General features: G+C 42.1%; 1 protein-coding gene and 1 long non-coding RNA gene across 4 annotated transcripts in view; one reads left to right on the top strand and one right to left on the bottom strand.

Moving 5' to 3' along the window:
* phldb1b (pleckstrin homology-like domain, family B, member 1b) overlaps positions 1–27,437 on the top strand; it is a 439,803-nt gene that overhangs the window by 258,110 nt on the left and 154,256 nt on the right. The window lies entirely within an intron of this gene.
* On the bottom strand, positions 17,214–17,672 carry LOC117508442. The gene is made up of 3 exons (XR_004560092.1): positions 17,647–17,672; positions 17,367–17,511; positions 17,214–17,251 (listed from the first exon to the last, which is right to left on the bottom strand). It is a non-coding gene; the product is annotated as an uncharacterized LOC117508442 (long non-coding RNA).

Genomic DNA, 27,437 nt, shown 5'->3' with positions numbered 1-27,437 from the left:
GGTTGACGGTGTACACTGGGCTTCTGTTTAGGGCTACGCTTCCTCCTCACAGTCACCCAGTCAGCCTGCCTTCCCGACTGCACGGGGTCTGCCAGGGGGGAACTAACGGCGGCTAAGCTACCTTGGTCCGCACCGACTACAGGGGCCTGGCTAGCTGTAGAATTTTCCACGGTGCGGAGCCGAGCCTCCAATTCGCCCAGCCTGGCCTCCAAAGCTACGAATAAGCTGCACTTATTACATGTACCGTTACTGCTAAAAGAGGCCGAGGAATAACTAAACATTTCACACCCAGAGCAGAAAAGTACGGGAGAGACAGGAGAAGCCGCCATGCTAAAACGGCTAAGAGCTAGTAGCTACGCTAAGCTAGCGGATTCCCAAACAACCTTCAACCTATATTCAATTGAATACACCGCACAGACAAGATATTTATTGTTCAAACTGATAAACGTTATTGTTTTTTGCAAATATTTGCTCATTTTGAAATGGATGCCTGCAACATATTTCAAAAAAGCTGGGACAGTGGTATGTTAGCTAGGGATGTCCTGATCAGGTTTTTTTGGCCCCGATCCGATTCCGAGTCATCTGATTTTGAGTATCTGCCGATACCGAGTCCCCATCCGATACTTTAAAAAACTGAATGAACAATGAACAAATGCTAAATATATAATAATTTCATTTTAATCACCTTATTTTATTATTTATCACTTAAACAGTGCACTTCTTCTTGAGGTAGCTTGAACAATCAAGTAATAATCTACCAGACTTAAAAAATTTACAAATTTCCATGTTATTTTATTTGTCTAAAAATAAATGTCAAAGTTTCCGTATGTTAAACAAGAAATTATCTAATCTGAAATAACAGGTGGTTTTAATTTATAGATGAAAGGTTTTTAAAGAACCATTTATTGATTTAGCTATTTTAATTACAAGTGTTCTAAACTTTTTAAACAGTAGTCAGAAATTTTGAGGTAACAAACAACAACAACAAAAAACATTTCCAAGGATTTTTCTTCAGACACGTGGTTTCTGCACTGATCTCTGGTTCAAATCCCCGCCTGACTGGAAAATCACTAAGGGCCCTTGGGCAAGGCCTTTAATTCCCTATTGCTCCCGGTGTGTAGTGAGCGCCTTGTATGGCAGCACCCTGACATCGGGGTGAATGTGAGGCATAATTGTAAAGCGCTTTGAGCGTCTGATGCAGATGAAAAAGCGCTTTATAAATGCAGTCCATTTACCATTTGTACAGATCATTGGTTTCTGCCACTAGTCTTCCGTGTTTTGGCCCGACACGTTGTTCCTATTGGACAGCGTGAAGCTACGTCACAGCTCAGAGTGTCGAAAGATCAAAAGTCTACTTGAAAAGTAAAAGGAAAAAAAAACAACTTACATTTGCGTCCTGACAGTCCTCAGTGTACCACTCTCATGCTTTATCAGTGTTCAACAAGTTCAGAGCAGCGCAGTGAACGTGAATGAAGACGGAAGCTCTTTAAGATGCGCTCCTAAATGTGATGAGTGCGCACGTCGCTCGTGTGCACGCATCTCTCGCTCTGTTTTGCAGACAAACGATCACAGGACAATTTGTTTTTTTCTTTTTGTTAATCAGATGACAGATCGTCATCATGAGGACTTGGTCAGCACCGGGTCCTGCTGCGCACGGAAGGATGACTGAGCAAGAGTTTCAGTGGGAAAGTGTCCATCATCCTCTTGTCATTCCATCGAGGCATCAGGCTGAGCGTGTAAACACACAAACAGCAGTTCTGTGAAAGAAACTTTGCACGCGTAACTCCCCCCACCTCTGTCCGGTTGAACTTATGTTTTTTTCTTTTGTTCAATTAAAAAAAAAAAAGATTGGGTTGAACTTTGACCGCGTCAACCTGCTGACAAGCGGCAATGCGCGCTCCCGTCAGAAGCGTCACGTCAAAAGCCGAGCTAAGCGACGCTTCTGACGCCTCTAAAAAGCAACGTGTCTCACACCTCTGACACTTCCGACGCGTGAAAGGCCCATTAATTTGAAATAATGAGCTTGAAATAGCGCTGATCAAAATAATGAGGATAAAATCTATATCGGATTCCTGATCGGAATCCTGATCGTCCGATTTCAATCAAGTCTGAAACCATGTGATCAGGCCCGATTTCCGATCGGATCAGGACATCCCTAATGTTAACCACTGCGTTACATCACCTTTCCTTCTAACAACACTCAATAAGCGTTTGGGAACTGAGGACACTAATTGTGAGTGTCATGATTGGGTATAAAAGGAGCATCCCCAAAAATCTCAGCTGTTCACAAACAAAGATGAGGTGAGGATCACCACTTTGTGAACAACTGCGTGCAAAAATAGTCCAACAGTTTAAGAACAATGTTTCTCAGTGTTCAATTGCAAGGAATTTGGGGATTCCATCATCTACAGTCCATAATATAATCAGAAGATTCAGAGAATCTGGAGAACTTTCTACAAGTAAGCGGCAAGGCCGAAAACCAACATTGAATGCCCGTGACCTTTGATCCCTCAGGTGGCAAAGCATTAAAAACCAGTTAACACATTTCGTCGCTACATCTACAAGTGCAAGTTAAAACTCTACCATGCAAAGTGAAAGCCATACATCAACAACATCCAGAAACACCGCCACCTTCTTTGGGCGTGAGATGATTTGAAATGGACAGATGCAAAGTGGAAGTGTGCTGTGGTCTGATGAGTCCACATTTCTAATTGTTTTTGGAAACCATGAACGTTGTGTCTTCCGGACAAAAATAGGGGAAAAAAAATCCAGATTGTTACCAGCACAAAGTGATGGTATGGGGGTGTGTTAGTGCCCATGGCATGGGCAACTTACACATCTGTGATGACACCATCAATGCTGAAAGGTACATCTAGGTTTTGGAGCAACACATGCTGCCATCCAAGCAACGTCTTTTTCAGGGACGTCCCTGCTTATTTCAGCAAGACAATGCCTAGCCACATTCTGCACGTATTACAACAGCGTGGCTTCGTAGTAAAAGAGTGCGGGTACTAGACTGGCCTGCCTGCAGTCCAGACCTGTTGCCCATTGAAAATGTGTGGTGCATAACCACATAGACCTCGGACTATTGAACAACTGAAGTCATATATCAAGCAAGAATGGGAATGAATTCCACCTACAAAGCATCAACAATTAGTGTCTTCAGTTCCCAAACCTTATTGAGTGTTGTTAGAAGGAAAGGTGATGTAACACAGTGGTAAACATACCACTGTCCCAGCTTTTTTGAAACATGGAACATGAAACAAATAATGATGACAACTAGAACAGGCATCCATTTCAAAATTAGCAAATATTTGCACAAAAACAATAAAGTTTATAAGTTGGAAGATTAAATATCTTGTCTTTGTGGTGTATTCAATTGAATATAGGTTGAAAAGGATTTGCAAATCATTGTATTATAATATAAAGATGATTTACCGGCCCCTGCAGGAATGGCTTGTGAGTCCAGAATGTTGTTAGCAACGTCTATTGTTCAGTGTTCTTAGGTAATATCCGTAGCTTCTCCAAAAATATTAGAACTAGCAATGTTCCGTTATGGTGGCATTCATCCTTGACCCAAAATGCATAAGCACACCAAATGGCAAATGTCAGCTATCCACAGTTTCTCTGTCATCAAAGTTGCACGCACGCAGTTTTTTTTTTTTTTTTTTTTGGATTTTCTGCATTCTGCCTCAAGCAGGTACTTCTAATTTTAGACACAAACAGCGATGGTGGTGGAAGACATCAAACACAATACACATTTCAATCATGGGACCAGCAACATAAGACAACTAAACTGACTAAACCAGCTGAACTACAAAAACACAATAAATCAATAACACTAACAACACTGTTAAACTAACATGAAACACAATAACAACATTTAGCACCCCAAAACCCAAACTCCCATGGTGCATTGCAGTCTACACTGATGATGACGTCTATACGCAAATGTTCTGAAAAGTTCTTAAGGCCGATCACAGCATTACAATGTGAAACCAAGCTAACTGGACCAAATGTCTAAAAACATGAATCTTTGATCATGTTTTTAATCATTGCTATTTTAGGTTTGTGTTGGACTGTTTGAAACCTCTTGACCTCAAATTGTGAGTAACACACACCACAATGTAAGTCTTTCTTTGCAACTGTTTCTAAATTAATAAAATATGAAATGACAAGAACCTATTTTAGGCTTTATATGAAACAAATAACGAATGGTTTTTCATTTGTGCAATGGAAAGAATATTTCATTCAGTGAAAGATGAGATATTCATTCAATGAGAGCACTCACAAATATTCATTATTTGTATTTTATTCTCTACAAAAGATTTTGTTCCTATTCCCTCCAGTGGTCACAGTGTAGGGCTTGACCAGCAGAAATGTAGGTAGAGTGGGTGGGTTAATTCACCCCAGCCAGTACCATGCAAGAAATACATGTATATATAAAGAGGAAATTCTGTCCCCTGCAAGGAGTGAGTGAAGCATTCATGTCCAACTAACTGACAGCATAATCCAGAGGAGGACAGACAGATGCACACACAGTGCAGTGCTGTATGGCCCAAAAGTTCAAATGGTGATACTTTACAAAGCTAAGTAGCCATCCTGGAGTGACATCACATGTGCCTTGCTGCCTCAATGGGAAGTCTTGAAAGTGGAATTTCACACAGGAAATTTTAAATCTTATAAAATTGTTTACTTGTCTTATAGTGTGTTTATTGTATGAGCAGAAATATGCATTGGTCAGAATGCATAATGAAAATGAGAAAAAAGTAAATGCAGTGACCATACTATATTAGTCGGAGAATGAACTAAAAGACTCTATAAATACTGGCCATGGGTGCTGTCATTTTTTGTGGGAAAACACAAGCAAGTTGAAGAAGTTCTTATATATGTAAGGTCAAAGCCAGTGATAAAATTTAAGTATTTATTCCTTTCAAACATCATCACCTTCATGTTTATTCTCACGATCACTAAAGCCCAGCTATCTTGATGCATTAGGGGTGTGGCTGCTTTGAGTGACAAGTTGTGCTTTGTTGTTGTTTTGTTTTTGGTTTACAAGTTTATACTGCAGTCGGCCAGAGGCTCGGCCAGCTGCTGGCTGAAGTTACTGTGAAGGCATCTTTTCTGGGCATTTTATTGCAAAAATCTGTCATAACATGACTTCTTGTGTGGTTAATTCTCTGAAGGGAGAAGATGGATGCACCATATTTGTATCAAGTGAAATTATTGTTGTGTGGGCCGCTGAAGAGGAGGTACTGCTGGCCCACCACCAGAAGGCGCCCTGCCTGAAGTGCGGGCTTCAGGCACGAGAGGGCGCTGCCGCCTCAGGAACAAGCCGTGGTGACAGCTGTCATCCATCATCCGTGACAGCTGTCACTAATCATCACATCTGGTATAAAAGCAGGAAGACACCTCCACCAAACTGCCGAGATATCATCTTCATCTGGAGGTAATACTCTCAGCCTTTTTGTGAGATTTATAAATCTGTTATTGTGAGTGTTTGCAGGAGAACCGGTCATTTTTGCGGAGGCTGTGCAAGACGGCGCTCCTTTTCATCTGAGACCGCTGCAACGTGTTGAGTGAGAGGTGGAGGTGGCATTCCCACCATTGTTACTGGGTGTTCACACACCCACCCTTTGACTGTCTTTTGCTTTCTGCCAGCAGTACCAGATCCGACACGCCGGGAAGGTGGCCACCTGGGGACTCCGGGACTTGGCGGCTCCAGTATTCCTCGGGTTCAGGTGGCGGTGGAAATCGTGTGGTTCCGGTTCGTTTCCAGACGGGCGTCTCCTATCGTCGAGCCTGCCCATACGACACCTTTATTAATTGACTGTTGCACATTCTGAATCTGCTGTGTTTGGTTGTGACATTCACAACAGTAAAGTGTTATAATTTGTCTCCTTCCATTGTCCGTTCATTTACGCCCCCTGTTGTGGGTCCGTGTCACTACACTTTCCCAACAATTATTGCAGGATGTAATTTTGTATGTTAATTGTCTTAGCAATTGTAGCAGCTATCGTTCGCTTCATGGTGGTATGAATTAGTCTATGATTACTGAGGAAATAAGTGCAGCATAAATTATAATGCTCACACCAGTTATGAGAACCACCACTCGGCCTCCAAAAATATATGTTAGATGGAGTTATTTTATGATTACTGAGGATTAGTAGGTCCTAATTTTTAGTGGCCACACCAAAGTAAAACCATTATGAGAACTGCTGCTGAGGCCCCAAAAATATCATTTAATGAATTCCCGAACTAAGTTTAGCCAGTTGCGTAAGCTTTTTGGGTTAGAAGTTCATTTGTCCTACCCAGTTCATATGATCTTACCCACCTCTTTACCCATATTTGGGCTGCAGACACTTCTGCACCCCCCCCCCCCCCCCCCCCCCCCCCACACACACACACACACTTTCGCCCCTACACACACAGCTATAGAAACCAAAACCATTTTTGTACCAGTCGGTAAAAATGTTTATTTCTGCTGTAAAGTTGGACAATTTAACATGGGCTTCTGTGGGGAGTGACATGCTTTTGGAGCAGCCTCAAGTGTCAATTCAAGGAACTGCTTGTTTTTGCACTTCCCACATTGGCTTCATTTTTCAGCACTGGAGGTTGGGGCTTGGGTAGTTACAGGCTATTTGTAAGATTTTCTACCTCTGCCAAAAAAAGCAGAATCCTTTAATCTTTACAGAGTTGGTTTCATTGATGTTTCCTCTCTGACAAGTGAAGTACAGAATCTTATCATTTACAGACACATAATGATGACATTTAAACATAATTATATCAACTAGGAATACAAATAGTGTGTGCTTGCAGATGTGCTGCAGAATGTTGTTGTCAGTACCAGGATGTAGTGCCGCTTGAACCCTGAATGGGGCACAGATGGCACCTGATACTGCAGTTCATTTCATGCATGTTTTATGAGTATCTCATTCCATTGCGTCTCCAGGCAAAGTTTTCAGCTTTGTTGTATGTTGGTGTGTGTGTTTATGTGTGTACCCCTGGCAGCAGCACAGCTGTAAGTGTACGTACCTTTTGTTGTCCCGCTTAGATATAACTATCTGTCATGGGTTCTTGCACTTTGGCTAAATTTTGCACACAGGCCTGCTGAGTGTTGTGGATGTCCTGATCCACTAATGACAGTCTTCCGTTGTTAAGAAACATACAATTTTTGTCAATTATGCTTTCCTGAATTGCATTCAGATAAAGCCTGTTTATACCACTCCCATGGTAATCTGAGCATATCTGTCATATCACCTCCGATCATTTCGAAATTTGCACTTATCTGTGTAGGAAATCCAAGACCAACCCTGTCATCTATACAGTAGTGTTCAGAATAATAGTAGCGCTATGTGACTAAAAAGATTAATCCAGGTTTTGAGTATATTTCTTATTGTTACATGGGAAACAAGGTACCAGTAGATTCAGTAGATTCTCACAAATCCAACAAGACCAAGCATTCATGATATGCACACTCTTACGGCTATGAAATTGGGCTATTAGTAAAAAAAAAAGTAGAAAAGGGGGTGTTCACAACAATAGTAGTGTGGCATTCAGTCAGTGAGTTCGTCAGTTTTGTTGAACAAACAAGTGTGAATCAGGTGTCCCCTATTTAAGGATGAAGCCAGCACCTGTTGAACATGCTTTTCTCTTTGAAAATCTGAGGAAAATGGGACGTTCAAGACATTGTTCAGAAGAACAGCGTAGTTTGATTAAAAAGTTGATTGGAGAGGGGAAAACTTATACGCAGGCGCAAACATTATAGGCTGTTCATCTACAATGATCTCCAATGCTTTAAAATGGACAAAAAACCAGAGACGCGTGGAAGAAAACGGAAAACAACCATCAAAATGGACAGAAGAATAACCAGAATGGCAAAGGATCACCCATTGATCAGCTCCAGGATGATCAAAGACAATCTGGAGTTACCTGTAAGTGCTGTGACAGTTAGAAGACGCCTGTGTGAAGCTAATTTATTTGCAAGAATCCCCCGCAAAGTCCCTCTGTTAAATAAAAGACGTGCAGAAGAGGTTACAATTTGCCAAAGAACACATCAACTGGCCTAAAGAGAAACGGAGGAATATTTTGTGGACTGATGAGACTAAGGGCCCTGTCCCACTGGCGTTTAGGAGGATTTGCGTATGGATTGCGCACAGAATTGGCCCATATTCGCCAGACATCCGCAATATCCGTGTAACATGCCTGTATGAGTCGGCCGTTATCCGAACACGACCATGATCATCTGCAGAGGCACGCATGTCTGCAGCCAGGATTTTTGAGTTGTTCAAAAATCTGAATGCGGATAATATCCGCCTTACATACTCCATATATACTCAATTCATACACAATACATACTCACTCTATGTGCTGTATATCTGCCGTTAACCACTGATATCCGCAACTGATGGGGATTTGCGGCTTGGCGGCGGACCAGGACAGTGTGTAAAACAGATATATATCGTGCCCATCATGTCCACATCACAAACTAAAATATGTTGTAGCGAATGCATACAGATTGGCCACGAATAAAGCATTTTTATTACATCTGCTTTGCAGCTGATTTGCGGACAATCTGTGAATGCATAACAAACACGTCACGTAAACCCAAAGTGTGGCAGAAAGCGACATACCTGCCAGTCAGTGCTGGTCCGGCTGTGTAGATCCACAAAGACGTAATAGCTACTGCAATCCAGGACTTTTATTTAACACCAACAAAAGGAAGAGTTGTTGTTTATCCACAACTCACTCAAAAAAAAAAAAAAAAAACACCGTCTCACACCCCGAGCGGCTTCCCCCCTCCCGCTCCCCAAACTCATGAACAGTTAACCCTCGCATGACAACACTCTGTGATCAACTTGTCCAAGTCCAGCAAATGCTCCAGAGGCTGTATTGTTGGTGTGAATAGGTGCTGACGGCCTGAGTGCGCTTCTTTTATGACCGCAATGCAGATGCTGTGCACGTGCAACACGTGCGCGATTCATTCATAATACACCCGTAATACTGCCGTGATAATCTCAATGTGTCGGATCAGTTTCCTCACTACATGTGTTATATAACCCTGATTGTTCATCATATATTCGCTATATATTATTAATATATCCGTAATTCATACTGGGACATTTGTCATTTTTGGCCATTTTTGTTGCGGATGACAACGAACGCCTGTAATTTGTGTACTAAATTCATGCGCAATTAATCCTCTCCCCAGTGGGACAGGGCCCTAAAATTGTTCTTTTTGGGTCCAAGGGCCGCAGACAGTTTGTGAGATGACCCCCAAACTCTGAATTCAAGCCACAGTTCACAGTGAAGACAGTGAAGCATGGTGGTGCAAGCATCATGATATGGGCATGTTTCTCCTACTATGGTGTTGGGCCTATATATCGCATACCAGGTATCATGGATCAGTTTGGATATGTCAGAATACTTGAAGAGGTCATGTTGCCTTATGCTGAAGAGGACATGCCCTTGAAATGGGTGTTTCAACAAGACAATGACCCCAAGCACACTAGTAAATGAGCAAAATCTTGGTTCCAAACCAACAAAATTAATGCCTCGCAGATGTGAAGAAATCATGAAAAACTGTGGTTATACAATTGTAGCATCAACAGCAGATGCTACTATTACTGTGAACACCCCCTTTTCTACTTTTTTTTTTACTAATAGCCCAATTTCATAGCCTTAAGAGTGTGCATATCATGAATGCTTGGTCTTGTTGGATTTGTGAGAATCTACTGAATCTACTGGTACCTTGTTTCCCATGTAACAATAAGAAATATACTCAAAACCTGGATTAATCTTTTTAGTCACATAGCACTACTATTATTCTGAACACTACTGTGTATTAAAAGCCAAGTGGCCTCTGTGTATGTGTATGCGTGCATGCATGTGTAGAGCTTCAATCACATCATGGACAAACTGGGGAGAGCTGACATTTGCCTTTTTTTTATGCTTACGTATTTTGGGTCAAGGATGAACACTGAAAAAAATGGAAATTTGATAGGACTAATATTTTTGGAGAAACTACGGATATTAGTGAACAATGGACATTGATAATTATATTCTGGACTCACATGCCGTTCCAAATCATAATAGAAGCTTTGCATAATTTATTACCACCCTTGAAAAATGTCAGCTACCTATTTTATAAACACCACCCAGTCTGGATCCTCACGGGTAACACGGGTAGTGTCACCTGAACTCAAGAATTTACTTTGTTTTATTAAATGAGTAACCCACCCAGTTAGTGAAAAGTATACATTCGGATGTAACTCACGCTGTTAATACTATATAGTCAGTTGCACTGTAACAATAAAAATGTTAGAATATTTGACATCTCATATGGGGTAATAGTTTGTACAACATTTTCAGAAAAACGTCAAGCAGAATTGCACAAGGAGATAAAAATGAAGGTTTTGACTTTGTCAGTGCAGAAGTATCCTGAAGCAAAGTCAGGTCTTGGAGCATTGCCGCATCCACGAACCTACTAAATCATCCTGAGTCCCAATTGCCAGCCGGCCATAATAAACAGTAGCCACCTTTGTATACTAGCATAGTTCCACCTTAGAATTGGAATATAATATATAAGATATACCTTACTGAATTTTCATGGATGACCTCTTGGCCATTTCCAGTTGCTGGGGTCTTCAACATTTGTACAAGGGTTAATGCTCAGAGAAACCAGAATGTTGTTGTCAACATTCCCTCATTATTCAAATAATGCTCCTCATCTGAGTCTTTCCAAGTAACCACTCATTTGGCCAAGTTTTTCCAAAAATGCTCAAAAATTGTTCAGACACTTAATACCAAAGACATTCATCCCTCCGTCACCTTAGGCCAGTTGTTAGAGTGCAGGTCTCACAGCTGTACAGTTAGACCAAAATAATGGAGTTTTCACATATTTACTACGCAAATTTTGCAGACCTACTCACAGTCTGACTGCAATGTTCCTATGCACGCTATGCTAATCACAGAGAATAAAGTTTGTGAGCCCCTATTTTACTGTTACTGATTTCTTTTCTTTTTTTCTTTTTTTTTGATCTGGTATGTGGATCGAGGCTGAATTGTGCAGGTTTGGATCTCAGGCTGTTAGAACTTTATTCTTTACTGATGTACCAAAAAGCCCACATCTGGCCTACTTAGACCTTGTGACGTGTGTACCATGGTGAATTTGAATTTAAATATAAAAAAACAACAAAAACAACAACACCAACAGAACTCTCCTGTTGTTCAAGTTTAAACTATGTTTCTATCTGTGTTCACCTGGTATCTGTTGTTTAGTTTTGGTGAGCTTTACCAGGTTAGCAACAGTGCGACAGTCCAATGACCAGATGCGTCCACTTCCTCCAGGCTTCCTGTGCCTTTGTGCCAGGCCTGCAGACTGTGTTCCAGCGACTGAGGATACAGTATCTTTTGCTCAGACTATTTATAAGCTTTCCCTTCCTAGGTTTCCCTTTTCCTGCTCTTGCCCACCCTTTCCCTGTGTGCTGCTCTTTCTTTACAATAAAGGTCTTTATCTCTGGATGTGACTGCTGTCTATAACTGCTCACCAGCCTGCAAAAAGCAGTTCTACAGTTACAACCACACGTTTGCACCGCAGCACATGGTTTTTATGTTTGCAGGAAGATACCACCACATGTGGAATCTCTGGTGTTCCAAGAGAACACATGCCCTACAATTAAAATAGGATTGGACAGTTTGGGAAAACACAGATTCTTCTTACTGTAAACACTGCAAAAAAGCTTCACTAAAATACAAGAAACAAACACTGAATTTTATGAGGAATTAATATGAGTGAAATTATCTGTCCATGCAGCAAGATGGTTTTACTTGACAAGAAATCTGAAAATACGTAAGTTGGTTCCAGTTTAGGGATAAGTTCGCTCTGATAAGTGTGGTTTTAAAGAATTATTAATTGCTTGTTTTGGGATCAGTTTATTTTCAAACAGACTTGCTACAGCAAAGTGGGGTGGTGGCCACATAGTTAGTGCACTGGGTTTCAGTGCAGAAGGTTCCTGGTTCAAACCCCACCCCTGCCACACTTATTCATGTAATATGAAGTTGTATCAGGAAGTTGTATCTGGAATTACATCCTCAGTTGACCTCAACTGAGGATGTAATCTGGCACTGGAAGTAACACTTTGAGGAACTCCTGCATCAGACCGGACCGCCCTCTATAGTAGGGGCAGAGCTGGAAGCTGATGGAGGATTTTCATCAATTTCCCTGGTGGAAGTCACTGAGGTAGTTAAACAACTCTTCAGTGGCAAAGCTCTGGGGGTTGATGAGATCCGTCCAGAAATGCTGAAGGCTCTGGGTGTGGAGGGATTGTCTTGGATGAGACGTCTCTTCAACATTGCGTTGAGGTCTGGGACAGTGGCTAAGGAGTGGCAAACTGGGGTGGTGGTCCCCATATTTAAAAAGGGGGACCAGAGAGTGTGTGCCAACTACAGGGCATCACACTACTCAACCTCCCTGGTAAAGTCTACTCCAGGGTGCTGGAAAGGAGGGTTCAGCCGATAGTGGAACCTCGAATTGAAGAGGAACAATGCGGGTTCCACCCTGGTCGTGGAACAACCGACCAGCTCTTTACTCTCACAAGGATCCTGGAGGGTGCCTGGGAGTAGTATGCCCACCCAGTCTACATGTGTTTTGTGGACTTGGAGAAGGCGTATGATCGGGTACCCCGGGAGATACTGTGGGAGGTGCTGCGGGAGTATGGAGTGAGGGGGTCCCTTCTCAGGGCCATTCAGTCTCTGTACTTGCAAAGCGAGAATTGTGTTCGGGTGCTCGGCAGTAAGTCGGACTCGTTTCTGGTGGAGGTTGGCCTCCGCCAGGGCTGCGCCTTGTCACCAATCCTGTTTGTGATATTCATGGACAGGATATTGAGGCGTAGTCAAGAGTTTCCAGTTTGGTGGGCTCAGGGTCTCATCATTGCTTTTTGCAGATGATATGGTCCTGTTGGCTTCATCGGCCGGTGACCTCCAACATTCACTGGATCGGTTTGCAGCCGAGTGTGAACCGGCTGGGATGAGGATCACCACCTCTAAATCAGAGGCCATGATTCTCATCAGGAAACCGATGGATTGCCTACTCCTGGTAGGGAATACGGCCTTGCCCCAAGTGAAGGAGTTCAAGTACCTCGGGGTCTTGTTCACGAGTGAGGGGACGATAGCGCGTGAGATTGGCTGGAGAATTGGCGCAGCAAGGGCGGTATTGCATTTGCTCTACCATACTGTTGTGACGAAACGGGAGCTGACCCAAAAGGCGAAGCTCTCGATCTAATGGTCAATCTTCATTCCTACTCTCACCTATGGTCATGAGTGTTGGACATGACATAACCGAAATAACAAGATTGCGGGTACAAGCGGCCGAAATGGGCTTCCTCAGGAGGGTGGCTGGTGTCTCCCTTAACCTCCTAAGACCCGAAGGTTCTCATGAAATAAAACTTAGTATTATGGTCTAGACAACCAAAATGTCATGTCCACATATGTGGATGCCAGGCCCTAGGAGATTAGAGATAGGGTGAGAAGTTCGGTCATCCGTGGGTAGCTCGGCATAGAGTCGCTGTGCCTTCACATTGAAAGGAGCCAGCTGAGGTGGTTCGGGCATCTGGTAAGGATGCCTCCTGGGCGCCTCCCTAGGGAGGTGTTCCAGGCACATCCATCTGGGAGGAGACCCCGGGGAAGACCCAGGACTAGGTGGAGAGATTATATCTCCACACTGGCCTGGGAACGCCTCGGGATCCCCCAGTCAGAAGTGGTCAATGTGGCACGGGAAAGGGAAGAACAACTGGAGCAGCGCGACTGCATCAGATTTTGCCAGAAACTGGGCGACAGCCAGGTGGAAACCATTCGGATTATTCAGACGGCTTTCGGTGACGATCCTTTGGGCATCACTCAGATTAAGGAACAGTACAACCGGTTTAAAGACGTCTGCACAATGGTGGAGAGCGAGCCACGCTCTGGTAGGCCATCAACATGCTGAAATGACCAGATCATTCCAAAGTGAACGCTGTGGTGATGCGGGACCGTCGTGTGACTATCCAAGAAATTGCGGAAGAGGTGGACATCAGCACTTTTTCGGCACATTCCACTGTGACAGAAGATTTGGCCATGAAAAGAGTAGTAGAGAAATTTGTGCTGATGGCTTCGGCACAAAGCTGATGGCAGAGCAAAAGCGCCTCCGTGTTGAAGTCTCAGGACGTGTCATGTCTGTGTGATGCCCAAAGGATCGTCACCGAAAGCCGTCTGAATAATCCGAATGGTTTCCACCTGGCTGTCGCCCAGTTTCTGGCAAAATTTGATGCAGTCGCGCTGCTCCAGTCATTCCGTCATTTCCTTGCAAAGAAAATCCAACGAGAGACTACACCCATCCTCACACAAAGGCTGCTTACAAGCAAATGACGCAATCGACAGGCGTGAAAAAATTCACGCATGTGCACGAAGGTTCAAGGTTGGCTCATGCAAACACACCTGATTCAAATCCATCAGGTTTTTGCAAAAAATAAAAAGGTTGGATACTTTTCTAACAGACCTCGTATTCTTTCAAAGTAATCCTACCAAACCTTGCCTGTGACCCTACCCCTAACTAAACAACCCTGGCAGCTCACAGAAAAAAATGCTCACTATCTGTACCTTCATTCTGTGATTTTTATTTTATGTATGTATTATGTGTTTGTCCTGCATCTGTCTGATGTCTGTGTTTGTAATGTAACACCTTGCGTGCACGATTACGCATGAGCAAAGCGATCACAAATGAATGAGTTTACGCCTTTACCCTTATTTATTTTATTTAATTTCCACTCTTTCTCGCTGTCATGTAAGGTACAATTTACGTGGTGGAAGTGACATCAGCCTGCTCAGCCGGCTCATTAATTCCACACTGTGCTGCGTGCTCAGATGCTGGCCGGTCCTCATGTGATCGTGTTCGTATGTAATTATCAGCATGTGATGAGGGCATGAGCGGCCGCCCACATGTCCATTGCGTTTTCACCAGCTGCGTTGCAGTACACAGCGGTCGCTGTTCCAGCAGCACACTGCGCTGGACAACGACCGGACTCCAGGACCTTCAGCCACAGCTGACAATGTTGGATTCATGGTGTGTGTGTGGGGGCGGGGGTGGATGATGATGCACACCACAAGCCATGTGTGTGTGCGGGAGGAGGGTTTGGCACAGTCACGCCTATGTGTGTTGCTAGGTTACACCACATTCGTGGGGCACTTAGACAGTTTTCACAGACAGGTCGAATGTGGTTGCCTGCTCTCTACTCTGCTCTCCAAATCAACATGCAACACGGCCATAACGTGAAGCTAGCTGTGTGTTTCAGACATCATATTTTCATGTTTAATGTGGGTTACAGTGGAGGGGCTCAGTGTGGTATGTCTTCATAGGGCCAAAAATCCCTGGCACCACCCCTAGCTAGTTGTGAGGTTCTATGGGTCCAGACTTAATGGCATGTCTTATACTGTATGGGATTTTTTTTATCAGTCCATCACAACAACACATGCATGTCATATTTCGCTGCACTTTAAAAGTTCTAATCCCTCTGTTTTCTTGTTTAAGTATAAACTAAATTTTTCCATAGCTTAGCAGACCTACACAATTATAAATGATTATAATGACTGTAGCAGGTTGTGAAAACTGACTGGCATGATGCTTTAACAAGCAGTAAGCTTCAACAGTCCTAAATGAAGCCTACCCTAAGTTGTAGTTCCTTGAGTGGCTGCAGGAGGCTGGTTCCAAAAACAAGCAGGTTCACACATAACACAATTTAAGCCATGTAGCACACAAAGGAGGAATTGCATGCCTTTCATGAAAAATTGGAGCTGCCTTGAAAGCCTCATACACGTGCCGATACAACTAGGGATGTGTACCTTTCACATCTGAATCGATACGCTACCGATACTCTGTACCTGCGAATCGATACCGGTATTTTTCGGTACCTGTTTTCGATACTTTTTTGGGGGGATATGTGTTTGGTAATTAAAATTTATTTTGTATATTTAAAAAAATAGTCAAAACTTTGGAATTTTGAACATTTATAAGTGAAATAACTCCAACATAGACCTTGAGAAAAATGTGTGATAAAGTAAATAACTCAAAAATAAATAGATTCAAAATAAATAACTGTATAAAATAACAGTATAAAATGGCTTTACAGTAACAAACAACTTTCAAAATAAATAACTGTATAAAATGTTTCACATTAGTGTCTGCTGGCTAACAACTTTTAAAGGATACACACATTTTTAACAGTTCTTTTTAAGGAACATGAGCATGTTGACTTTTTCTGGCAAGAGCCGAGCCCGTTCCACGCTGACTGTGTCCCCAGCTGTCGAGAACACTCTTTCAGAAGGAGTGGAAGAGGCCTGCACACAGATATTTTTTGGCCAAACTTGCCAGCATTGGCATTTGGTCATTCTTCTGCCGCCACCACCACAGGAGGTGATTGGTGGAGCTTAGGACGGCTGGAAAGGTCCTGTAGGTCTGCAGCTCTTTCTTTACCTTTTCAGTCACTGAGGGAGTAGTGACATCTGCCTCAGTCGGCATTAGCAGGGCCTGGTCTTCGTCCTCAAAGAGCTGACCAAGTGCTGAAAGCTTCTTTCTTTTTACAGGTGCTGCTGCCTCTTCTCCTTCATATTCGTCATCTTGCAGCACATTTCTTTCTGTCTTCTCTGCCTCCTCTTCCTCATGGGTCACCACTCCACCCTTAAAAATATAGCATACACAACAAGTAATTAAAACAATGTTTGCATTACAACAGAACACACAAGTCTACTTTATGCCCCAGAATGAACAAACCTTGTTTGCACTTAGTGCCACAGCTGCATTTTCTAGGCGGGTCCAAACAGCCTCATCATGCACCCAGCCTTTGAAGCGTGGATCTAGCGCTGTAGCCTCCTCAAGGAAGAGTCGAAGCTCTTTATTTGCTTCCTCCTATAAAAGAACATAAAATTATTTGGTGATCAATTCTAAATGTGAACAGTTGGATGGCAAAATTAATTGAATGATTTACATACTGTGTAGCGGCAGGAGAGGTCACCCCAGACCTTCTCCTTGATGGCTGTTCTGAATGCAGAGTCTTCATCTGTCACCTCGAACTTGGCCCTCAGTTTGTCCAGGATGGGGAGGATCTGCCCTGCCGTAGCGTTCTTGTCAGAGGAGACTACAAGTGTGGATGTGTATAGGACTTTCATGGTGTCCACAAAGTCCTCACACATGCTTATGTCATCATCTGACACCCTCTCTAACCTAGGAGCAAAATACAAAGTATATATGGATAAGGATGTTTTGTGTCAGCAGGATACTTGTAATTACATTTTTGTCATCTCTTTACTATTGGACTTATTTTTTTAAATCAGTTTACCTGTCTCTGTCCATGGCCTTCTTTATGCGTGGGTCCCTTGCAGCAGCCTGGATGGCAGGGTACTGTTCAATGAATCGCTCTACCATCAGGAAGAGACTGTTCCACCTGGTTCTCACATCCAGTATGAGGGAGTGCTCATCAAGGCCTTAAAGAAGACAAAGACAGAGTTTTGTCCCAGTTAAATGTAGTTGAAAGAAGAGTACAAATAAAATATGTATTTAGATATATTACCATTACAAGATTTTTTTATTCTTCTATAAATTGGCCTTCTTTCACCCACCGAGGAGTTTCTGTTTCTCTTTCAGAATAGGCTTTGCAAGGCTATTTCTTCTAAGCCACAGCACAACAGCGCGTATCCTCCCAGACCAACTGGGTATGTTTTTCACAGTGTACAGTTTTTGAGCTGCAATGTTGAGGGTGTGTGCGAAACACCCCATCTTCAACACCCTCATCTTCTTGACAGCTACTTCCATGTTAGCAGCGTTGTCAACAGTAACAGCTACCACTTTGGATTTGACTTCAAAGTCATCTAGGATGCCATCTATTTCTTCTGCTACAACGGGCCCTGTCTGTGAGACATACACTGCCCTTGTATGGAGGACTTTCTCCCTCAGCTCCGCCTCCACTACATAGTGAACAGTGACAGTGATGTAGTGGTCTTGAGCCACACTACTCCACAGGTCAGCTGTCACTGCAACGTTGTCTACTCCTTTCAGTTTCTCCTTTACGTTACTTTTTTCCACACTGTACCAAGCTGGTACTAGTGTGTTGCAAAGTTCATTTCGGTTAGGGGGGTTGTATTTCGGATTGAGAGCCCTTGTCATCTCCCTGTTGTGAAAAAATAATAATAAAAGCAATAATAATGATAATTAAAAAAAAATCTGAATAACATCATAACGTCATTAGCAAGCCCTGGCCATCGCATACATAATCACTCCTTTTATACAATAAAATAATATACAGTACCTAAACCATGGGGTGTCTACAGTTGCAAAGGGCAACATAGCTTTAACCACATATGCTGTTACAGCTCTGTGACGCTCCTCGGCTCTATGGCGAGGCAAAGCCGCCTCCTTTGCCTTAGTGAATGGGGTCACCGTTGCAGCTCTCACTGTAACTGAATTGCGGGTGGGGAAATGGGACAACGTTGAACGACCTGTTAATCAACATAAACGTGTAACATTAACATTACGTGGAACCGAGCTGATTTTAACCTCAAATGCTTCTCAAATGCCAGGCTAACAGGAACATTTAAGCACATTACTTAGCTTACCTGGAGCTGAAGAACTTGATGCTGCTGAGCTAATTGAAGATGCATCGTCATCGTCGTCATCGCCTACATTTTTAAACGGAGCCGGTTCTTCTCCTTCCTCAAAGCTGGCTGGAAATGTCCAGCCGCTGGCTGCAGCAGGCTTGCTGGCGGTGACGTTTGCTGCTGGCGCTGGGCGAGTAGCTGTGCTGCTAACATTACCCCGTGTTTTTAAACTGTCAAAAATCGTGCACTCCTCCGCCTTGAGGAGTATTTGGTGTTTAACCAAATGCTTCCTCAAGTTCGTCGTGTTTCCTTTGTTGGCTTTACACTTTACATTGTAAATGTTGCACAGCGCACTGTCAGCATCCAGCTTGGTAAAATGAAGCCAGACATTGGAGCGCCTGCGGTCCGCCATGTTTCGCCTTTGCACAAAGCAAACAGTGACGTAACTACGTCACTGCGTCCTCCACTCTTGCCAACGCATGACGTCAAGGTGCGTTCAGGTACCGAAATGTGGTACCGACGGACTTCCTGTGAATCGATACTCGGTACTTAAGCGGGAATTCGGTCGGTACCAAAAAAGTACCGAAATTCGGTACCCATCCCTAGCTACAACTATTCACACACACCAGTGGCTGAAAGACAGAATGTGCCCTGTGAGAGCCCATTCGATCCCTCTCGCGGTAGGTGTGGGCCAAATTCCAGGTGACACACACGAACATCCAACACCACTTGCTTGACACTAAGAAAATGTGTGGCCATTTGCGCTGTTAGCACGAAAATAGTGAGCAGACGAACACTTTTGAGCTGGATATGAAATTTGTCTAAGTGCCCCCACGAGTGTGGCATTGCAAAAAGCAACACACATGTGGTGCATGTGTCTCACACGTGTGCGCGTGTGTCGCCCCCCCCCCAACTTCCCTGAAAAGCGTGGCATACGAGGGCTGTCAATAAAGTATAGGTCCTTTTTATTTTTTTCAAAAACTATATGGATTTCATTCATATGTTTTTACGTCAGACATGCTTTAACCCTCGTGCGCATGCGTGAGTTTTTCCACGCCTGTCGGAAACGTCATCCACCTGTGAGCAGTCCTTGTGGGAGGAGTCGTCCAGCCCCTCGTCTGAGAAGTTGCTGAGAGACTGGCGCTTTGTTTGATCAAAATTTTTTCCAAAACTGTGAGGCACATCGAAGTGGACACAGTTCGAAAAATTAAGCTGGTTTTCTGTGAAAATTTTAACGGCTGATGAGAGATTTTGAGGTGATACTGTCGCTTTAAGGACGTGCGGACGGTGTTTTTCCTGTGGCGGAGCGTCGTGGCGGCTGCGAGCCGACGCTGCAATTTCGTCCGCACGTCTTTCATTAAAAAAATCTCCTTTAACAGTGGAATATCCGGATAAAATGCTGAAACCGACTTCTTCTGAAACTTCTCTGTTCTCTCATGACGTCCTGGATCAATAGAGCCTGAAATGTGGAGGTTTTCAGCTTGAAACAGGCTGACGATGGCGCTCGCTCCGTGGGAAGTCCTTAAAGTGACAGTATCACCTCAAAATCTCTCATCAACCATTAATATTTTCACCGAAAACCAGCTTAATTTTTCGAACCGTGTCCACTTCGATGTGCCTCACAGGTTTAGAAAAAATTTTGATCAAACAAAGCGCCAGTCTCTCAGCAACTTTTACCCTACCTCCTCCCCATTCTCACAAAGTACAGACTGATCATCCCTGTCCTATTCATCTGCATGCCCACACAGCCCCATTCCACTATTATCTATTTGACAGTAAACTTAGCTTTGCCCATTTGTCTATTTGACTCCTCTACTTCTTTCAGAAGTATTTTTCCTTTTCTTTTTATTGTTGTTTATGTACCTATTACATCTTAGAGTATTTTTCTGTCGTTTATGCACCAATGACACCAGATCAAATTCCTTGTATGTTTGAACTTACTTGGAAATAAATCTGATTGTGATACAAAAAAAAAAAAAAAAAGGATTTTGGTCTGTATAACTAGTTTTCAAGTCCAGTTAGTCCGTGATTACTGAGAAAATAAACGGGTCCTAACTTTTCATGCGCACAACCAAAGCAAACCCTTATGAGAACCACTACACAGTGCCCCAGATTCTGATTTAATAAACTTCCAAACCAAAGTTAGCCTGTTAGCTTAGCTTGTCAGTAATGCAAAGACAGGGGCTTCATTCTTCCCGGCCAGGTCATGCAGGCTGTCACCTACGCACCCCCTCTTTTGCCTATTCAATATATTAAACATATGAACTCTGAGCTCAACAGGCAACATACTGACCATTCTAAATTCAGCCAGGCCTATATGTGGGTCTTGGATTGTGCAGAGAGGAGAAAGCCAATGATCTTGTTCTGCATAATCTGCAACCTCCCTTGATTACGCTTGGTCAGGCCAGAATACCAGGCTACACTGGCATAGTACATGTGACACAAGGCTGATGTAAGAAGTTTTTTCGTAAGCAAATCCAAATTTTTGACCTGTCTGTATAAGAACTTTAATTTTGCATTTGACTTGCTGTCAGCTATAAGATCACCAGATCAGGTCTGATTTAAGTCAAGACATTCATAATATACTTGTGTTGTAATGTAATTGTGCCGTCATAACATACTGTATGTAATAGCAATATAAATGGTGAAATGTTTGTTCAAGTAGGGACTGTTATGACCATACTTGAACAACGCGGTGTTAGTCTTGAGTCTGTTCCTCTTCTCTCCAGTTTTGGACAAGACTCACACGGGAACAGAATCTGCTGGCATATGGAGATAGATTTTGTCCAGCTTGTAAAGAGAGGAGAAGAATCAAACACAGTTTCTCTTATATTATTTATAATGTTAAACGAGGACTTTTTTTTTTTTAATTCGAGTTAGGGTTACAAAAGAATTTCGGCACACTCTATGCGCATGCAGAGTCTCACTCCAGCCAAGATCCAAAACTTGGCAACCCTTTTTATTATAAACATCTGGAATAATACGGCTTGCTGTTTGGTGAAACTGTTGTAGTATTTGTGCTGAGTGAAATTATCACCGGATTTAATGTTGTATGCTAACATTGTTAGCACTTTTAGCAACTGCCGGTAGCTTCATCCGTTAGATCCACTGAATGTACACTTACTGAGAAAATATGCAGCTCATAACTATAAATGTCCACAACAAAATAAACTTTTAGGAGAACCACTGCGCACCTGTGCATAATTAAAATATGATTTAAGAAACACCTGGGCCTGTATGCACGAAGCAGCGTAAGGCTAAAAATAGCTCCTCGTGACGTTATTCTAAGAAAAATCTCAGAATTTCTCGAATTCTTAGACATTTCTTAGAATTTTCCCTTGGTAAGATGAATATTGTCCGCAAAGTACCTTAGACCTTAAGAGAGCTCCTAAGGTGCCAAACTCCTAAGAGTAGGGAGGAGGACTTTTAAGAAGCCTAAGAGTGTCTTAAGCTCTGTATGTAGGATGACAGTGAGTCAGTAACACACTATTGGCATGATCTACATCATTATTTTATGTTACTGTACTGTCGTAATGTATTTATAAATTGTTTAGGTTCTTGTTATATTAACACATTAATATTATCATTATTTTTATTATTAGTATTATTGATATTTTGTTTTATTATTACTTCTATTTTGTATTTTCAACATATTTACAATTATGTTATGTACTTACATTGATATTGTTAATAAACTCATGCATCCACGCACACTTAATATGTAGATAATCGGCATGTGAAGGAGATATGTTCAAACATCTTCAAACTGTGTAAAAATGCATTTTGTGGTGAGCTGCGTGAAATAATGAGAGACACGTGAGAGCTTTTGTCTTTTTGGCACTCTGCCACTAGGAGGCGCTGTTATTTTTCAGATAAAACAACACAGGGATGGCATCAAACGCGATATACTTTTCACTTATGATGACAACATGGTGACACTTAACTCACTAAACTAATTGAACTACAAAAACACAATAAATCAATAACACTAACAACACTATAACACTACCCAAACTATCATGGACCACAAAAACAACATTTAAAATCCCAAAACCCAGAACTCCCATAATGCACTGCAGCAAAAGAATTCACAGATTTAGCGTCCTGGCGATTGCTCCAAATTAATTAGAGCCTCCCAGGCTCTGCCCCTTTATGCATTAATGAGCTCGTTGTTTATCTGTTGTGAACATGGCGCTGTACAGAACATAGCCCAGACACTGGCTTCCTATTTTGTCTTTTCCGGGTCTCTATAGAAAACCAGTGGGCAGCGTCATGCAGGCTCTGCCCATTATATATACAGTCTACAGTCATTACATAGAGTAAGGTGGAGGTGATGGACTAGTGGTTAAGGCGTTGGGCTTGAGACCAGAAGATCCTCAGTTCAAATCACAGCCTAACTGGAAAATCACTAAGGCCCCTTGGGCAGTTGCTCCTGGTGTGTAGCGAGCGCCTTGTATGGCAGCACCCTCAATGTGAGCTTTGAGGGTCTGATGCAAAAAAGCGCTATATAAATGCAGTCCATTTACCTTTTAAGCGCTGCTAACACGGCGACACCTAGAGCAGCAATTTTTGGACGTCGTATCTGCTCTTCCTGTTTTGTTATTTGTTGTTTTTTTGTTTGTTTGTTTAAATAGAAAACCTACTAGGTGATGGTGCATGGTTTGTCCAGCATACAGTCTGTATGCTCTTTAAAAGTGCATTGTCAACATCTTATTTTACATCAGTGGTGTCAAGGTAGCTGTTTTTTTCAAAAGGTTCTGGCAAGTAAAGTGACTTTATTTTCAAAATTAAGGCCTCTCGTTTGAAGAAAATGATCAGACCTTGTTAATGTAGCTTCACGTTTGACAAGTTTGAAATTTTTAGATGGTACTTGCCATTTTCTAGTTCTAAGGGATGGTTCAGTAAGCAATAATTTATTAACCAGACAAGATCATTTTGTTAATTTTTTTATTTAACCTTTATTTAACCAGGTTAGTCCCATTGAGATTGAGACCTCTTTTACAAGGGAGACCTGGACAGTTATAAAGTTTCCATTTCACCTAATCTGCACGTATTTATATAGCAAATAGACTACTATATTAAGATAAAAAAAAACATTGGATCACTTCGTATGTGAAATTTGATCTTATTTTTGTATCTGCATAATATTTATGGTGGTAACTCTCAAAGTGGGTATTTTCCACGAATGTGACGTTTTAGTTTGAAAGTCATCACTGGAACTCTTATTTTGCATTGAAGTGACTTGACAGTAGTGTGCAGGCAGCAGCGGTGTCCAGCGTCAATTCCGCCGTCTGAAATGTCACCTCGGCATTGACGCTCCGCTGTCTCTCTCTGTGTGTGTGTGTGTGTGTGTGTGTGTGTGTGTGTGTGTGTGTGTGTGTGTGTGTGTGTGTGTGTGTGTGTGTGTGTGTGTGTGTGTGTGTGTGTGCGCGCGCGCGCGCGTGTGCAGGCTGGCATGTAAGGGCTCCGTTCCATGAAGGATGTGGGCCTCACTGTGTGTCGTAGAGTATAGCAGGTGAAAGGCACAGACACAGAGCGGGGTTTTATTCCTTCATGTGAGTAACCTCCTGCATTAATGCCATAAGCGTTGGGGGAACCGATCACACGCCGAACTCCGTTAAAAAAATGCGTCGCTTTAATGTTGGCGTGCTGATCTGAAAACGTAGACACATCGTAGGACATCAGCTGCTCTTAGCAACGATTTAAGGGGATGTTGTCTTTTATTCGGATTAACAAAAAACGTGTCTGCGTGTCAAATTATCTAATTTCGAGCCTTGGGTGCAATTGCCATCTCATTTGGTATTTTGTATTGATCGGGAGTTAAAATTTAGGAGAAAAGCAGATGTGCCAGGCTTGTTTATTTATTCGTTTATTTTAAATTGCAGACAGCGCTGAAAGATTATAGATAAGAAGCCCCGACAGTATACTCGTATAATATACGTTTATTCGTGCTTTATCAGACGTGCATTTAAAAAAAAAAATCAACACATAAAGTGACAGGTTTTCTAACGAAGTTTGGGATGTTGGGCTGTCTGTGATCATTTGTATCGCATGACATCATCGCACGGGTTTTCCCTCTGCAAACGGTTACATTTATTATCCAACTCCCCCTCAGTTTAGACTGTACACAGCAATCTGGTCTGTGAGTGATAACTTCTATGAAAGATTTAATGCACACAATGAAATGTTTTGAACCCGCAGACCAGTGATGTATTATTTCTGTGTATTCATATTTACATCTTACAAAACACAATCAGTACTGTACATTGTATTATGTCAGAATAAGATTAGGCTTGCTTTACTTAGTTATACCTGCATAATGTATATACACATATGATGGATGTGTTTATTTATGTATTTAACCTCCACCAAGCAGATTATCTTTCTCCTGTAACTGATCATTCAGATGTTAGTAAGGTTTCTCAGAACTGAACAAAATATTTTTCATCAGCCTGCCTTGAGGTTTGGGTCAAACCTAGAATGAGAAATCAAGATATTTTGAAGGCAGAACTATAAAAGCACAAAGTGAGGGAATTTAAAATATGTTTTTCAAAACTGCAGTGTTAGACATGTTAATGCAGACCTGGGCAAACTGCGGCCCGGGGGCCACATGCGGCCCTTTGCATGTCTCTGTCCGGCCCTCATGAGGTCTGTCATTATTATTACATATATTAAAAATGTCAAGCTTGTGTGTTGCAAATCATTAGAGAGGCTTATTTAGGTATAGTTAAATATTTACATATTATTACAAGAATAAAAATTACCCATAAAAGCTATTAAATAGGTAATTATTTGTAAAATTTGTAATGGAGACAGCCGAGTTATCGATGGTGTGGCCCTCGGACATAATTCAGGTTCCCTATGTGGCCCCTTGTAAAAATTAATTGCCCACCCCTGTGTTAATGCAACAATATTTTATGAAATGCTGAAAATGTTATACCTGATCTAGGAATAGGTTATCTTATGTTATTGTATTATTGTATTTTTAACATTACAAGATACACTCTTTTACTAAAGACTTGATGATGGCTAATAACCTTTACAAAACTTGATTTAAAAGAAATATGTGGCCTTGTCTGCATATTGTGCAAATGTTTTGGGTGTGTTAAAGGTGCCCAAATATCTAATATTGCTAAATATGTAATATTTGTAGATTGGTAAAATGTGTGGTGACTTTTCACTTTTAAAATATATTATTTAATATTGGGCATTTTATTATTATTATTATTATTATTATTATTATTATTATTATTTGTTATTATTACTTACTATTGTTGTTGTTGTTCATTTTCTATACTACCTTATTCTAGTTGAGGGTCATGGGGTCCTGGAGCCCATCCAGCAGTCATTGTGCACGAGGCTGGGACAGTCACAGAGCTGGCACATATAGATGGAAAAACACATCCGCACCTGCGGTCAATTTAAAGTATCCAGTTCACCTAACCTGTATGTCTTTGAAAGTGGAAAGGCGGCGGAGAACAGAGATGGAACCCACACAAACATGGGGAGAGCATACACACTCCAGAAAGAACAGGCAACAACTGAACCTGGGACCTTGAAGCTGTGAGAGAACAATGTTAACCACTAATCCACTGTGATGTCGATTATTATTATTATTACACCTATTAGTACATGGTCCTATGTTGTTTTTTAATGAAAACTAGGTTTTCACAAGCATGTTGTTATGGAGTGATCCATCAACTGTTTTTGTGTTGTCTTGTACCAGGCAATACACATCAATTATTTATTTATTTTATTTTGCCCTTTATGAAATGGGGGCTAAAAAATCTCTGGAATAAGACCAGAAGGTTTATTTATTTATTCATACAGTGAATCCAAAAAGCATTCACAGCACTTCGCTCTTTCCACATTTTGTTATGTTGAAGCCTTATTCCAGAATGGATGAAATTAGTTTTTCCTCAAAATTCTACACACAATACACCACAATGACAGTGTGAATTTTTTTTCTTCTGAGATTTTTGCAAATTTATTTAAAAAAACAACAACTAAGAAATCACACGTACATAAGTATTCACAGCCTTTGCCATGAAGCCAAAATTGAGCTCAGGTTCGTCCTGTTTCCACTGATCATCCTTGAGATGTTTCTACAGCTTAAATGAAGTCCACCTGGCATAAATTCAGTTGATTGGAGGTGATTTTGGTAAGGCACACACCTGTCTACATATAAGGTCCCTCCATTGACCGTGCATGTCAGAGCACAAACCAAACAAGAAGTCAAAGGAATTGTCTGTAGACCTCTGAGACAGGATCGTCTCGGGAAGGGTACAGAAACATTTCTGATGCTCTGAAGGTTCCAAATGAGCACAGTGGCCTCCATCATCCATAAATGGAAGAAGTTCAGATCCACCAGGACTCTTCCTAGAGCTGGCCGCCCATCTAAAGTGAGCGATCAGGGGTGAAGGACCTTAGTCAGGGAGGTGACCAAGAACCTGTCAGAGAACCTTCCAGAAGGACAACCATCTCTGCAGCAATCCACCAATCAGGCCTGTCTAGTAGAGTGGCTAGATGGAAGCCACTCCTAAGTAAGAGGCACATGGCAGCCCACTTGGAGTTTGCCAAAAGGCACGTGAAGGACTTGGAGTCATGCTTGGAGGAAACCAGACACAATCCCTACAGTGAAGCGTGGTGGTGGCAGCATCATGCTGTGGAGATGTTTCTTAGTGGCAGGAACTGGGATACTAGTCAGGATTGAGGGAAAGATAAATACAGCAATGTACAGAGACGTCCTGGATGAAAACCTGCTCCAGAGCGCTCTTGATCTCAGACTGGGGTGATGGTTCATCGTTCAGCAGGAC

The sequence above is a fragment of the Thalassophryne amazonica genome, chromosome 4 (assembly GCF_902500255.1).
Source record: "Thalassophryne amazonica chromosome 4, fThaAma1.1, whole genome shotgun sequence".
NCBI lineage: Eukaryota > Metazoa > Chordata > Actinopteri > Batrachoidiformes > Batrachoididae > Thalassophryne > Thalassophryne amazonica.
Note: the sequence above shows the minus strand (reverse complement) of the source record. Positions and strands in the feature narration are given on the sequence as shown.